This window comes from Rhagoletis zephyria, unplaced genomic scaffold (assembly GCF_001687245.7).
Source record: "Rhagoletis zephyria isolate East Lansing unplaced genomic scaffold, Rhagoletis_zephyria_1.1 Rzeph_scaffold_01293, whole genome shotgun sequence".
Lineage (NCBI taxonomy): Eukaryota > Metazoa > Arthropoda > Insecta > Diptera > Tephritidae > Rhagoletis > Rhagoletis zephyria.
Genome location: NW_016158377.1, coordinates 112,861 through 130,354, shown reverse-complemented (window position 1 = coordinate 130,354; position 17,494 = coordinate 112,861).

Here is a 17,494-nt window from a genome sequence, read left to right as displayed (position 1 = left end):
TCATTCCCTTTGCACGCTTGTCAGTCACAGTTAATTATTTGCTCATACCCACTAAGGTGACTCTGTCTAGCTAAAGGTAACTCAGTATCGAATCAATGCTGGCAAAGCCACTAGTTATGCGTTGCATAACAAAATTGCTAGCCTTGTGCGCAATAAATCATGGAAGTACACATAATTATATTGCTATTGGAAACAAAGCGCAAGTACCACTCCATATACACCACAGCACCCAGGCAGTCATATATCTTCGAGGCTTGATTGGCAGTAAATGAATTTGCGTATATATATGTATGAGCGTTTGTATGATCTTGCATTTGCGTTGAAAGCACTAGCAAGCTAATCAGATCAAATACATGCACTCTGACTAAATACATATGTACATATATACATACATACATACATGCATTTAGCTTGTGTCGTCCTATTTGCGTGGCAAAGAGTTGGTAAGGCAAAGTGAGTGCACTGCATTCGTAACTATGTTCTAAGCCAGCCAGTCAGCCAGTCAGTCAGTCAGCCTGCCAGTTAAGTAAAGTGGGCACTAAGGCTCAGCGAAAACAACATTAGTGGCAACAGCTACGCCCAATTGACCCCCTAGTAGCAGGAGCACATTGCACTTAGTACAAGCACTCTAATACAAATAAAGTAACATGCACTACAAGAATTATGTTAGTAGAGATGTTCAAACAACAAACTTACTTACATACATACATATCTACTATAGACACAAGATTGCATTCTTTTATACTCATATAAATACAAATTAATGCCTGTAAATCTATAGTCCACAGTCAGATGACTGCGTCAACACACTGTGCTGTTACACGGATAATATTTTGATTTGCCGATTAGAGTTTGTATGTAACTAAGTAGTGCAACAACAATTAGTAAATGACAATCACTTCTGCTCAGGCAGTTTGTAAATGTCTATGCAGATGGAAAGCCAGCTAGTAGAAGTACATAAGGATGCTTACACTAAATATGAGTTCTCCTTATTTATTTAAATCCTGTATTACAAAGGATACTCAGAATAATCGTCAGTGTGTTTTTGACATGCTCGATAATGTTGCCCGTGACTATTTACCCTAAATTTGATCCCTCATCACGTCTTTTGTTTCATATATCGAATGGATTCAGTGTAGTAGCGCCCAGGTGAACGAGGCTGTTTCTAGCAAGCGCTACACACAACACAAATAATATCCTCAGGCGTTTCTTCATCCAGAAGTTGGAGACGACAGATCACCCTGTCTGAAATATTTAGTTTACTGAGCTTTTAGCTTAGGGAACAGTGCCCCGTAATGTATTCACAAAGAGTCCGAAGGCCCTCCCTATCAAAGTTAAAGAGCTTTCTTTCAGCTTCTTGTGTTGAAGCGATAACTAGGCTAACAAGTTTTATCCCGTTCAATAAGTCCAGTGTCTATCGAATTTTTTGTCCACCTACTTGTTATGACTTCCGTTGTATGTATTTGGATCAGTCCGCAAACGAGTTCCGGGCCATGGTAAACTGTGGTAACTCCGCAGAATGTAACTTTAGTGGCCAAAAATAGTAAAAGCGGATTAGCGAATTATGCTAAAACAAGTACGAATACTCATAGAAAAATATCCGACTAACCTAAGTCAAAAATAATTTTTGATAATGTTATTTAAAGTAGATGCAATTTGAAAAATAAATTTGAAAGAAACAATTTTTATTCTGTTGCAAATAATTTTAATTAATTTCAATCCATCACATAAAATAAATAATAAAATCCGCTGCGTGAAAATTTGAACCTCGGATCTCTCGAATGGCACACCAGTGTTTTGCTCACTCGGCTATTGCGAATGTTGGAGCAGACGATATACATCTCTATTTGGAACATTTCAATTACTTTGTGTCAAAAGAGCTTTTCGCCATGAAAATTTTCAGTGGAGCTTTTTTTGTAAGACTTTCCTGCCAGAATGAACAAAATCTTTCAAACTAAGTATCTTGTCTACTGTCTTTCAATTGTTTTACAAAAGACTTGCAACTATCTTATTTTGGATTTCCCTGTTATTCTACCATGCCAGGGGACTATTTTCTTCACAAGCAAATATAATGACCACGAAATCGTTTCGACATGCAGCTCAGTTAGGCGGATTACCAAATCGTTTGCCTAGTTCTGGGCTTCAAAGTCTTGGCCATTCAGTAAGAACAGGAGTTCGCTATAACCAAAGTCCTCAAAAGAAAAAGGGGCATCCCTTTGACTTTAATAGATTTTATCGTGCCTCTTAACTTCGAAAGTATTATCCGTTTGACGTGTTATTGAAAGCCCGTGTAACATCAATGAAAGCAAAAAGGGTCTGCTTCTAGATGCAAGTTTTTCTATTTTCGGCGTAAGGCAATGAGTCGCAGTCTCAGTGAATTTGCAGGGTTAATAAGCAAGATTGCTCTGATGTGTGGATCCAAGATTATGACAAATGAGCTAAGGGTTTGTGTAATTGTTCTGTAAGGTGAAGATAGTCTGTTGAGGTGTTCCTGCATTTGGTTAAACAAAATTATCATGGTTTCTAACTACTACTGGGAATGTGGCCTAGTAAGAGCGATGCTGTAACTATATAACTTAGGAAGGATTGGGGCTAGATGATTGCTTCTTTGTTTTTATTCGTGCACTCGTTCTACAGTGGCGAGTTCAGTTGCCAGACCTTGTTAACTTACATAAGTACGAGGTGTGCGCTCAATTACGATGGATAATAGCCGGATGTACAGGCCGAGAATTGGCTGCTGATTTTGAATTGATACATATATGTATGATGAACAAACCTCTAAACATTTCTTCTTATGATTTTTTAAAACTTGTTGGGCTGACATTTTAAACGAGTATATGCGTGAAAAATATCCCATAAAACAGGCAAATGTGGTGCATATGCAGACGCATGTGCTCAGTTTGTGTTGAGTGCTTAGAGCCTCATGCGACAGGCGGGTCATGCGAGTAACTAGACAAATGTAGCAAATTAGCTCAACAACACAATGGGGAAGCTTGTAAAGCATGCTCCAATGACTAGTGTAAGCAATTTTACTCAACGCTAATGGCATTTTGCAAACATACATACATACATACTTGCGTACATATTTACATACTCAAAAGGAGTTTATGTCTTCATGACCAACTACTATAGGCAGCACATGTGTTAGCTTAGCTATTTCTTTGTACGTACATATATGTATTAGCAGACATTTAACGCTTTCCAGTCTATCGTGTTGTGTGTAACAAATTGCCCTTGTTGTTATTTTTGGTCAGCCGAACGGGAGTAGATGTGCAGAAGCACATACATACTTACATACATATGTTTAACCATATCAGTTTAAATTTGTATACGAGTTTTTGTGATTGGCACTCTATCTCCATCTGTGTGGTACATTTGCAGAAAATTTAACTAATTGGCCTGAAAATACCAAGTACATACAAGTATACTTCTTTATAAAGATGCATTCGAGTGTGTATTTGTTTTTTTTTTTTTTTTTACATACTCGGACTTACAAATCTGCATGCATAAGCACTTAAATGGTATTTGTTTTGTGGATTTATTGATTGAAGAACACACGTAAATAGGTACTCATGCAAGTCTGTGTGAAATTTTTCCATCGAAGAAAATCTCTGTCATTCATTAGAACAATGTCTCATCACTGAAATGATTTCTCAGTGATTGATCTATCTATACAGATACATACATATGTACATAAATAAAAATGTTGTGTTCGTTTGCACCAGGCCTCAATACTGGACGGCTGAACCGATTTGAATGATGTTTTGTGGTTTGTTCGGTGTTATACAAGGATCATTTCTATCGAAAAAGTTTGGAGGGTTGCCAAATGTTTCAAAAGTTTCGATCAATTAAATTGATAAAATAAATTAAATATTTCAACATGGGTATCAAGCAAAAAAAGTTAGGAAAAGACTTGCAGTAGAAAATAAGTTTCTGGAAGGTTGCCACCTGCTTAACAATTTTTAACTCAATTGAATTGATGAAATAAAGAAAATATTACAATTTGGGTATCGAATTAAGAAGGTTTAAAAAAATATTACTGATGGAAATATTTTTGGTAGGGTTGCCACCTGTTTAAAAATTATAACCCAAATAAATTGCCACCTATTTAAAAAATTTAACTCATCAGTTAAATTGGAAAAATAAATGAGATATTGCAATATGGGTATCAAACTAAAGGGTTTTAAGAAAGATTACAGCTGGAAATACTTCTAAAGAGGGTTTTCACCTATTTGGAAATTTTAACTTAGTTAAATTGGTAAATAAATGAAATATTGAAATTGGGGTATCAAACTAAAGAGTTTGAAAAGGCTTACAGTCGAAAATATTTTTGAGGAGAGTTGCCGCCGGTTTGGAAATTTAACTCACTTAAATTGATAAAATAAATGAAAGGTTACAATTTGGGTATCAAATTAAAGAGGTTTAAAAAAGATTACTGCTGGAAATATTTTTGTGAGTGGTTGACACCTATAATTTCTCGATCGACGCCAGCGGACGAGATAAATGCTTTCCAATGCCACAATTCCTGTGCATTGGGAATGGAAAGTTGCCAGTTGATGAGAGGTTAAGACGAATTTCATTGCCTGATGATTTTTGTAAGTCAGAAACATCGAAAGGAGAACTGCCCGAAGGAATGTTACCTAATATTCAAATTAATTATATGAATCACGATTGGCTCAGTAAATTAAAATTTAACTTATATGAAATTCGTATACGTGGTGCTCGCCTTTTCACCTTTCAGTAAACTGTATGTTAAGCAGGAGTATTTTTCCCAATTTCAAACAGTTTCAATATTATGCTATGATGTATTAAAGTAATTTAACCAAGTGTGTTGGAAATTGATAAAGCGGTCATCGATATACACAGATATATAGTCACAAGTGGGTGGCGTCATGCCCATTTTCCACAAAAATATATAATCTTATTCTTGTTAAGTAGAAAGTTGGAGTAAATTATTGTATTTAGTTACCGGTACCGGAAAGATGACGTAGTTTTAGTCCGATTTCAAAAATATTTATTCTTTGCGCCAGAAAATTTGGATGTCTTTCTATCTTTCCAACTACACCGGTCGGCAAGCTAGCCCGACCGTCGTCTTACACGTCTGGGTTCCCGGTTGTAGTAGCAAAATAAATAATGAAAGTGTTGACGAACTGGCTAAGGCTCCAGTACCTCTTTACAATGAAATATTCACCATTTAATGAAGTGAAGAAAGGAAATCACCAGACTGATAATCATATTCATGGGACACTGGCCGCTTGGTGAACATACAGCTAGGATAGGCATACTGACAACTCTCAGTGCCGCAGCTGCGATCTCCGGTAAATTAGGGAAGCAGTTTGCCACTATTTTTGAAAGTGAAAATTCTTCTTGCTAAATTTTTCGGAGATTTACAAATGTGGGTTAATATCTTTTTATTTCTGTTAATTCGCCAAATCTACCTACTTACGATATTTTGTGAGATATTTCAAAATTGTTGAAAAATATCTTTGTTACATAAATATTAACTGGCTGATTTACATATTTATTACTTTGCACACAAAAATTTTCTTCATAACCTTTACAGTTACACTTATTGGTGCTCAATGACCTACACAGCTAGATTTCAAAATCCCATTGAAAGCAAACTCTCAAACGTAGATGCATTTCTTGTCTGGCTTTGTGTTATTTCTGAGAATACACATGCCATTAGGACGCTAATTTTCCAGCTCATTTCGCATGCATTTCACATATGTACAACGAATTTCGCGAATGCTAAGCAAATGCCAGCCATTTAACATAACGTATTGACCATTCCTTTAACCTCACGCGTAGTCGAGTGGCTAGATGTGCCTATCTGCCACACGTTAGGTCCAAGGTTTAATTCCTCGTCCTAACAGCATACAAAAATGGTTATTTCTCTACATAATTGCCCTCGCCTACTGGCAGACATCGGATTATAGAGTGACTCAAACAAATGACCACGTGTTGATTGTTTTTGTTTTTAATATTTGTAATCTTTTTTGAGCTAATTTTTTTTGGTTATTTTTCTATAAAAATACCGTCCAAGCTTTAACCAAAACCATATAAATCATAATTTCAAACACTATACAAAATTTTGGTAAATTCAGCAAATTCTCTCTTCTCTTTAGAACATTTTTATCTAGTCTAATAAAGTGCCAGTTTCGCATTAATTTTCGAGAATTATTTTTTGGAGACTGCTATTGCGTTTTTTTTTTTAATAAAAGGTGCAATTTACAAAAACTAGCGCTAGTTTTTTGAAATCTTATTGCTTACGGTCTCCCGAACTTTATTTCATAAGAAATTCTTGATTCCTTGGGTTCCATCCCAGGACCTACGAAGTGTTATTACGCATTTCTAACTACTCAGCCATAGCGGCTGCCCTGCCATGACAAAGCGTCTCATAAAAAACAATGTGGAGTCGATATACCTAAGATTTTGGGTACCTTCATTTGTGTCAGAACTTCAAGCAGCAGACCGAAAATTCAAGCAGAAACTCGGCCAAAAACTGAGAAAAGTGTGTATATATTTTAACCTCACCCGGTCAATAATCTTTCGGTTACACATCAACACTTCGTATGCTTAAATATTCACACATTCGTTGAAGTTAAGAGTCATAACCTAAAACACACATATGTATGTATGCATGTAAGTGTGTGAGTATCACTATTAGCTGTTATTGCACAAGGGCCCCTTTGTTATTGTTTTCCCACTATTATTTGAATTCTATTCAGCTGCACATACTACTACTTAGTTAGCCTCCCTTTTAGGCTTATCGCCCTCTCGCATTTCATATTATTCGTACGCATTAGTCCACAACGATTTGCTTCGCTTTTTGATGTCCTCTTTGTAACGATTACTCATACTAAGGTAGCTTGCAAATTAGTGTTTGTGTTTAATGATCTCTGACAGGATTGACCATTGATTTTATTGCCTCATTTAGTTTTGCCACTCAGGCGCAGTGTGCGGACACATGTATAGTCATATGTATGTGTGTATGTATGTAGGTTTATGTGATGAAAACATACATGACTACATTGTAAATCCATGTATATGTATATGTATACATGAGTATCCCTGCAAAAATGCACGCATGTAAAGAGTAATCCCTAAGGGTCAAGGAGTACTCCAAGATTAAGCGAAATTGATACATCAAATGTGGTCTAATTAACATCGCGATGTCCTAGGCTAGGACCATATACTCCAGCTCTGCATTACATACATCAGAGTAGCACAAAACTACTCCAAGGGATTACTCCATGAAGTACTTGCCTCTTGGCAATACAGCTCAATAAACATGGTGTAGCGATAACGATCCTCAAAACACGACCAATGATCGGACAAAAATAAGCTGGTTCAGAGCCGTGAGTTGGTCCGCTACTAAATTTTAGAGGAGCATTTTATAAGTACCGGAATGTGCAGTGAGAAACAAATGGGCCTGAATAAAATTAGACGACAGACTGGAACATCATTAGTTTAGCAATACTAATTTTGTGTCTGTCTCTGAAGTATCGCTACAAGGTAACCAGTTTTAAGTGCATTCGAAATTTCTGCAGAGTGGAATATTTGGAACTTCAATATGCCTAATATTTTTTTAATCACGTTCACCACGCTCATTAGGCTTCGGTTTTCAACGACGCATGCTTTTTCACGAACATTTTTAACCGACCTCAAAAAAAAACAGGAGGTTATCAATTCGTCGGACCATTTTTTTTAAATATATGTTACCGCATAACTTTGGACGTCGTAAACCGATTTCTAATTTTTTTTTTACGGAAAAGGTGTTACCTCGGAGGTGGTCTTGTACTAATTTCGTTTAGATCCAATCATTGAATCATGAAAAAATTAACGGTACTCTTAAATTTTTATATTTGAATTGAAGTCGGTTTTGTTTTTTGCTTAAAAATTACTTTTGATTTTTAGGGAATGCGTAGAGGGTAACTCCCGCGCCAAGTAATGTTGCCGTGCAAGCTTTAGTTGAAAGTCAAAAGTCAAGTTTACTATTTTATTTTGGTTAAAAATAGATACACATAAATATGTGAAAATTACGTGATTGGTGGGAAAATTATCTCACGCACGTTCACGCCAGTAAAAATTTGAATTACGCACGATCACGGAGATTGCGTGATTTTATCTCAAACACGCTCATGCTCACGCTCACGTGAGAAAAAAAGTGACACGACGTGTAACGTACACTCAGAAAAGAGTCACTAAGTATATTTCTCTAAACACTAGATTCAGTAACTGTAACCAAATAATGTAACTATATAAAAAACACGCGTTGAGAGCAACACATTTAATTGCAGTGATTAAACCTTTTTCTCAGTATAGAAAATCGCGTGATTTGGCCATACCTAATACTTACACACCCAGCTCGGCGCTAGTTATAAATAAGGTGGCCAGATGCGCTGATTTAATCAGTACGTGTGCTGAGTTTTTTTTTTTATTGTACTGATTTTAAGGAACCCGAAATCAGTACGAAAAATCTATAGATTTTCTGAGTTTGTATTGATTTTTACATTTAATAAATATTTTTGTGAATTGATATCTATAGTTGACATTTACTTGAAGTTAACATATTCTTAAAATTGGTTTTTGGGAACTTATACGTGTGAGCAGATTGAAAGTAACTTATTGAGCGCGTAAATGCAGCGTTAATTAAATTTAAGCAATTTTTCAAAAGCTGTCATCTTGAAATTTTTTCGTTTCCTTGCATTTTGCAAAACAACTGCCTGAATTCAACTTAATAGTCCCGTTCCAGGTACTTCAGATTTGCAGGTTTTACAGGATTGACAGGAAAAGCTGTTTTCGCCATTATTACACGTTGTGGAAGGTAGCGAGCGGGAACGACTTCCTGTAAAAACCTGCAAATCACGAAGCACCTGCAACAGAGTTAGTATTTCAAACTGAAGAAAATCAGTGATAAAACTATACAAGTACCGAGTATAGAATATCGATACTTTTCATGAGTACTGAGTAGTATCGGTAACTCGATACTTTTTGACAAGTACTGAGTAAGTATCGCTTGCTTCACCTTCTATAATGAATGGGTAAGTGGATGGTCTTCGACACGATAACTATGCAATTCCCCAGCATATCAGAGCCTTCCTTAACCAATGTATTCTACCCTCGTTGTGTATTCGGAATCCAGCCCTATTCTCGAAGAAAATTTTTATGAAAGAGAGCTTCTATTTCCTTTCGAGAATGGACTTCACCACCTCTGTTTCGCATTTTCTGCATTGGCATTTCATTTTAAAAGTAAAGTTGTTTATAAATATACGTGTCCAACGTTATAGAATATTTGCTCTTAAAAACGTATATCTCTTTGATATAAATGATTACTTTACACTTGTTGAAGTAAACTTACTGCAAGTTTATTTCAAAACTCCTTTTGAAGTGGTTGCTAGACCGAATTTGATCTATTTAAATCAGTGTATATTTAATTTATAAATAGGAAGAGGTCATAAAAGCAAGCAATCTGATTTTTGTTTACTTTTCGCGTTTGATTTAAAAATACTTGAAAGTACGATATCGATTATCGATACTGGCATAGATTCTTCTTTCGAGTATTCTATATGAGTACTAGTATCGACACTCTAAAAACTACTGCTGCTTTTGTGCTTCTTGTGCAATGTTCTACAATGTTGCAATGTTCTACAAATTTGAAAAAGGTGCAAACTACCGACTCTTGGATATACTTTCATTTTTGATGTTCGGCCAACCTGCAATTTTATTTGCGCAACCACATTTAACACTATTCAATTTCATTCGTACTCGAAAATTCGTTTAGCGAAAATTCGGCATTAAACCTTTCAGTGAACATTTTATTGTGAATGTTGTATTTAATAAGCACACCAAATAAATATATTTTAAATTTGTAGCTTAAAATAAGCAAACAAATGCTGATTCGAGCTCATCTTCTACTGTGACTGAAAATTTTCTAAAAATTGAGATTTATATGGCTTTGTACTGATTTTTGTTCCCAACTGTACTGAATATGTCACCAAAAAAATCTGGCTGCCCTATTCATAAACCAGTTCGATTTGCTGCTGCCAGCGTTCGTTATTTAGTTGCAGCTGTGATCAAATGTTCTTAAGACAAATGCAAATGTTTGTATGCTTGTTTTGTAAATTAGAGAGGGTTTGAAAATGTATGTGTGTATGTACTATGTGCATATAGGATTTTGGTTGGTGGAATGATCTATGTATAGCAACGTCTTCAGCTATGTGTGACATGTCAATTAATGGCCAGCTTTTCCTCCTTATTTTGGCAATGTATGCAATCAAGGTTTAAGTGAATGCGCCAAGTGGAATTGATATCCAAGCCAGTTCTAGAAAGCATCTTCAGGTGTATGTGCATATACGTACATACATTGATATGTATATTCTGTGAGATACGTAATTGGCTTAGCTAAATTTAAAGCATTATTCATATGTACGGGGAATACAAGTGCGTACAAGGGAATCTACTTTGGTGCTTGAATTTGTACTTACATATGTACATATATATGTTTGTATAAGTAGAGCATAAGTGTGAGCTATGTATGTTGAGCTTTTGACTGCAGGTTGATTAGCAATGATAAACTGTATATCCTTATAGCTGTTACGTGCTTTCTCGGGCATCAAAAAAAAAAAACAAGTGGCGCTTGTGATTATGCGCTGCATAACTAAGCGATAGCACAAAAATAGCATTTAAATTGAAAGCATGCATTTGTAGCCTAACAACTAGGCGACCATTATAACCAATTTTTGCTGAAAAACAAATCGCGGTATGTAGCTCAATAACACTGTTAAAATAAATATTATTACGCCACAATAAAAATGACAAAAAAACAGTTTAGAAACAAACAGCCTAAAACAATACAGTAATTCTAATGAATTAGCAACACGAGTTTACGCGGTGTAAACGCTAAGAAGGTCTGCATTTATTTTTCAAAACATATAAAACGATTGACAGGAAGTCAAAGATATATACACATCTTGAAGATATTTTCTATACAAGACGTTAATTAATCAATTATATAAATAGGCAATCATGTTTCCTCTACACCCCTTTTACGGCTAAACTATACTTATAAGGTATAAACAATTATATATCATTACAAAGGTATTTTGATGCTGATGTGCAGGTAATTTTTAAAATTTCAAATTAGTTTAAAATAGAGCGGAAAAATCAATTCAAAAGTCACACCAATACCAATGCCATACATGTACATGGTTGGGACGGAAATGCCTCCTAAATGTATGCCTTAATATTGATACTGAATTACAGATACGTGCTAAGCAGCACGTGTGATAACTCCACGCCAAGTGGTCTAGCATCATAATATTGCCTCCTTAGCTTCAAGGGCATTAGGATATAAGGCTTGGCAACACACAATTAGTAAATTTTTGTAAGTCAACTTAGTGGCTCAGTGAGTGCGTGAAGAAGTAAGTTTCTAGAATTCAGCTGTAGGCTGCATACTGTGCAACTAGGGCAGTGTCAGGCAACCAGTGTGCGTGTGTGTATTTTTCCTGGCACTGAACTAGGCCAACACAGCCAGCATACCCCTGGGCAGCTGCCGATCTATATCTTGAGAAAGTATCTTCTCCACCAATCGAAGCAAAGCTTACTTAAAAAATTCAGCAAATTTCGTTTCAACAAAGCCGAACCAATAAAGTCGATTAATGCCTGCAAAGTTTGCATCCCATTCTTAATTGTGCGCTCTCAATTGTGGTAAGTAAGTACCTCGATGCTATCGCATAACTTTCCGCCAAAGCTTTGGTTTTTGTCGTTTGCTGCAAAAGCAGACATTTACCAAATTGTTAGCAAATTGTTCAGCTAACATTGCCGCACTGCCACCATTTGCATATACGCAGAAAACAAATGACGACCGCACTGCCACACACACACACACATTGCCATCTATGCCGGTTGCTTGCACATGCATACATATCCAACCCGGGTTGCGAAAACTTGACACTGCATGCAACACCCCGTATGTATGTGGCTATGTAGCATGCAACAATGTTGCCACAAAACCGCAATGCAAATGTGTTTCTACATACTTTGTCTTACTGCTTTTGTCTTCGATAGTTCATGTGTGGCCGCCGCGTATATGTACACACATACATACACACATACATACACTAGTGTTTATGTGTGTATGCGAATGGGTTGAAGGAAGAATGCGGCAATGAATTTTCTAGCAATGACAGTGTCGTTGGCAGTATTGTTGAATGAAATGCAATCTGATATCCACAGCAAGTTGCAGACTGTGACAATTGAACAAGCATCATTGCTGTTGGTAAGTATTTGCATTGGTGTTGGTGTTAGTGTCGGGTAGTGGGTCGCAGTTAAAGCGGTAATGGTGATAGTAACAGCGAAACAACACAATGCCGCTGGCGGTTGAAGGATTTGTCATTTCAGAAACCACAAAACGAGCAGACTAACAATTCTGACACGCAAGTTGCAATAGATAAACGGGGATGGCTTTTGGTTAGACCAAGTAACCGATCAGACAACTGTATGGATATATCCTTTCATACATATGAACAAGAATGTGAGAGTGTGTGTGTGTGAAAGCTTTAAAAGAAAGTATCAGTGAAAGCGGATGCTAAGTGTTGCGATGACAGGAAGTGGCCATTGCAATATTTTGAGTAATGAGTGTGGAATGTGGCGCAAAAAAAGGCCTTCACATACAAACACATAAAGATGTACTTGATAGTAAAAACTGGGTTAATAAAAGAGCAGATACCAAAGATGAAGTGAAAGATGATAGAGGCCGTAAAAGTGCATTACAGCAAGTTCATCCTTATAGAGTGCTATTTGTTTTTGTACTTATATGCATACATATACGCCAGGGTATTTGTTTATGAAGCTTTCTGGTTCTTTATCGTTGAATAACTTCAAATTTGAAGCGAAGAATTACACTAAAGGTTTGTTTTCAAGCTAAACTTGACAAGATATGACGGAAATTCGTTCCAAAACACATTCATATCTTGATCACTGATAAGCAATGTAAACTTTCCTAAACAATTTTTCTTCCAAAAAAATAAAAAAAAACATCTTATAGTTCAACAGAGTAACCAGAGAAACTAAAGTACACAATGTCTTCGCAGAAAATTACAGCTTAATACATATTCAAGTTTTGTTGGTAGATAAGACTGCTGATCGGTAAAATCCCTGAGGCAATCGTAAGCTCCCTAGATAAACTCACAATTAAGTTCGGAGCGCTTATACCCTAAGAAGAATGAGTAAAGATACATCATAAGTACGAATCCTTTCACCTTTACTTTGACTCGCTGTCGTCAACGACCTTTGTGCGGCTCTGGAAAGAATGGTACGTCGAGTGGTTGCTTATGCAGATTGCCTAGCACTTATTGTTAGAAAAAAATTGTTAAGCACCCTGTATGAATTTCTAGAAGAATACCTAAAACTGTCAATTAGGCTTCAAACTGAGGACCAGGCGTGAACCCTTTTAAAACCTTAAAACTATTCACAAGGAAATCTAAAATCCCTAGTATTTGAGAGAGTCAAAGGGTTAATTAAATAGTGTTGACGCTGGACTGCGAAGGATGTCAAATATGAAGGAAAAAGACAAGATGGCGGCGGTAGTTCTATATTGCTGTAGAGGGCCATTGGCAAGCTTTAAGTCCTCTCGCCGAATGTGGTTGGTATTCTACATGTAACCGTTATTTAGCGATCTTAACCGGTTTCAGTTGGAGAGAGTTCAATGAGTTTCGCTTTAAGGAATCAATGGTGCCCCACCTCAAAACATCACTTTACTTGTGCTAAGCGCAATTATAAACCTTGAGTCCATCGAAATAGTAGGCATAAGTGGCATATAATTGCTGTTGTTAAGTATAAAAAAAAATATATTTTTTTTTCGTGAAGAAACCGGGTCATACCGACAATACCATAAATACGGATTTTCCAAATATTTCGACTCCTGCGGCAACTATCGGGCCAAATTTTTTGTAGAGTTATTCCTTTTCATGTAAATAATCTGTAATGTATAGCCATTCGACACCTGCAGTCTCTACCTCATTGGCAAGTTGGTTAAATATTTATTGCAATTATTTATTACGCACAGGTGAAACTTAATAAAAACTTGTTAGAATCTCAATCATATTGCAACATGCCTAGCAAAAGTGAATAAGCCGAGTCACCGGTATATTAGGGTGGTCTAAAAAAAAAATTAAGTCGGAATTTTAATGCCGCCACCCTCTAGGATCTTTCTATACTGAAAAAAAGTATACCCATATTTTTTATTTTGAAACCAAAAGATATTTAGAGAGTGTTCAAGGCGCTCAAAATTGTCTATGTATTATATGGGGAAAAGGCGACTTTTCGCCGAAATGGTATAAAATTCTTGAAAATCAATCTTCAGGAGACTTCAAATAAAAACATTTAATTGTTTATTTAACTATTTTTTAATACAAGGAATTTTTATTGTTCTCCTCTATGCATTTTCTGGGGGTTTTGGCGGACGTATTAAATGAAGTTACCATGGAAATATAGTTAAATAAACAATTGGGTATTACTATTGGGAATCTCCTGAAGAGAAACAGAGATTTTTATGACCAAAATGTTGATTTTCTATACTATTTCTACGAAAAGTAGTTTTTCCCAATATAAAATGCATGTAAAAGTTTAAGAATTTTGAGCACTCTTTAAATATTTTTTTATTTATGAATAAAAAATAGGTGGAATATTTTTCCGGTGTAGAACAATCCTATGGGTTGGCGGCAAAAAATTCCGACTTCAGTTTTTTTTTTAACCACCCTAATATATATGTATACAGAAACATTTGTATGTAAAAAAGCTAGTTTTTTTTGGCACCAGATTTGACAACATTTGCACACGCAGTTCCAACTCCACAGGTGCTTCATTAATTGAAATCCTAGTTACCGCGTATAAGCATAAAAAGTCAACCTAACATATGAAAGCCAAAATAACTACACAAATTCTCAAGGAAACTACAACGGTAGACGAAAAAACAAAGTACGACAAAGTAGACGAAAAAACCACAGCATGTCAATGAAATGCTAAGCGGCCGCCAGACTGCGGCAACCAGCCATAATAAACAAAAAAAATATATCATAACATAAATAAACATGGCGGCCCAACTATTTCTTGCGAAATATTAGACTTTGTAAGTGCACATATACAAAGATGTATGTACAGATATTTACACATTTGTAATTTATGTATACACTGTTTGCTTGCTGCATACAGCATTTTCTTCGCTTTAATGAATTCTTAATTGGCAATTTTAATTAATCCTCATGAAATCCTTATAAGATGATTAAACATTGGCGGCGGTCGTTGAAAGCACGAAAATGCGAAAGCAGCTAGCTGTTGCTGCCCCATTGGTTTCATTTACAGCTTCAGCGCTAGTTTTAGTTGTGTTGGTGGCGGCCTAGGCATGTGGGTGCTATACATAAATAAGTATTTCCACATAGAGTACATAAATATATATACATAAAGTAGATATAGCTTTACAAACATAAGTACATACATTAGCTTTCAGCCTCAGCATCAATTTGTTACGCTTTTTCAGTTGGCTTTGCTTTGGCGGTTGCCTTTGCCTAACGCTTTGCCATTTGTGTTGGAGCTTTCCTTTGCTTGTGCCTTTGAGCTACGCTATGCAGTGGGTGTTGGTTGGTTCTGGCGGTTAATTTGGTTTTAGGTTTTACTGGTGGTCGTTTTGTTTTTAGTCAATATGCTTATCCTTATGCCAGGTTGTGTAGATATTTGGATTTGTTTTGATCCTAGCTATATGCTTACATACATATACATATATGTGTGTATATGTGCATGCTTAGCTTGTTTGTTGCGTGCAAATTTAATCACCAGCAAACATGCAGGTGGTATTTTCCTAATAAAGCTTAATGAAACCCTAAATCTTAAAGGATACTTACTACACATGCGTGTATTGGTGCTTTTTGTGGCCAAAGTTAGTGGCTAAAGTTATATTCACATATTTGTGTGTGTGTGTGTGCCTGTGTTTACCTTATAGGCATAATTGCGGTGTTTTTTCTATGTTCTTGTTTTCGGAATAATTTAATTACATTGTATCGATTACAAATTGGATTACGATATTCGTTAAGTTTCCTTTTTTATGCCTATTTTCATGTTTCTTAAGGCGTGCGTCGAATATTTTCTTAAATTTCACTTTTTAATTCTTGTAGGATTTTTTTTAGATTGGTTTTTAAATAATTAAATATCACTATATATCGATACTGTAAAACGGTCTATGTGAATTAGTATCCTTGCGACTTAGATGGTCTACTACCTGCGCCGGAAATTTTCTAAAGCATAATTGCCCAGTATATAAATACAATGAATTTAAGGCTTGTATTCCCAACTGGTGGGTTCGGTTAGATTATCGTGGCTGTACTTATCAAGCGTTGGAAGGAAGGACACTTCAGCTTCCATGAAACCATTTTCTTACAGTAATATTTTTCATTTCCCTAGAAGTAAAAGCAATTCCTCGTTCTGATGCAGATCAGAAAATCAAATGTAGACTCGTGATAATGAATAATGAATCGCTGACATTCCCAACCATCACCAAGGCTACAATGCATGTCTTCTCCAATGGAGTCCCGCATAAATGTAAGGGCCGCTTTTGCTCTACCGCGTCATCTAGTTGCCTTTAAAACTCTCTCTCTGCCTCCCTCCCATACCAGGCGTGTGAAGTGCGTAATTGACTTGAGTGGCGCTTATTATAGGGAATGCAAATGATTCAACTTTCACAAGCGATTATATGAATCAAAAGTTGAACGAAAGTAGGCAGCTGACCAACTTCAATGAAAGCGATTAGTTGCGAGGCCGTTTACACCAGGCAGCTACTGCGTGCAACTAAACGTTGTCTGAAAAAATGCCTCATGTAAATTCCCCATTACCCATTTGGGCTCATTGAGCTTGATGAGCAACTCATTCGGTAAAAGATAATATTTGCTTCCTCTGCCACCGCATCTCTAAACCTGATCCCCTGCTCTTACGCAGCTAATATAAGTAGTACCTATTATACATATGACAATAGCCCAGCGGAATTCTTGCAACTGGGCTTTAACTCACCACAGTCAATTGGTAAATTCTGCAATTATCTTGAAAGCTCTTTTAAGATCTTCGAAAGAGGAATTGCCAGATCTGCCAAAGAGGAAGTCTTATACATTTTTCTTTTTATAACAACAAAAACTAAGAACTAACTAAAAAAATAAATTAAAAAGAGAAAAATTAGTAAAATAAGTTTCTTAAAATTGTATTATATTGTATTATATAAAATAATATTATAAGAATTAAAAATTTTTTATAAAAATAAAAAATTAAACGAAAAACAAAAATATAAGCAAATTAAGTGAAATAAAAAAAAAATATTTTTTTTTTAAATATTTTTATTGAGCTTTGTACCACGATTGTTTATTAGGAAAAATTGAAAAAGCAACCAAGTCTAAGCGGTAGAAGTTATAGCACTATTTCGGAGATCACCACATCTCCTCATCAGACTTCT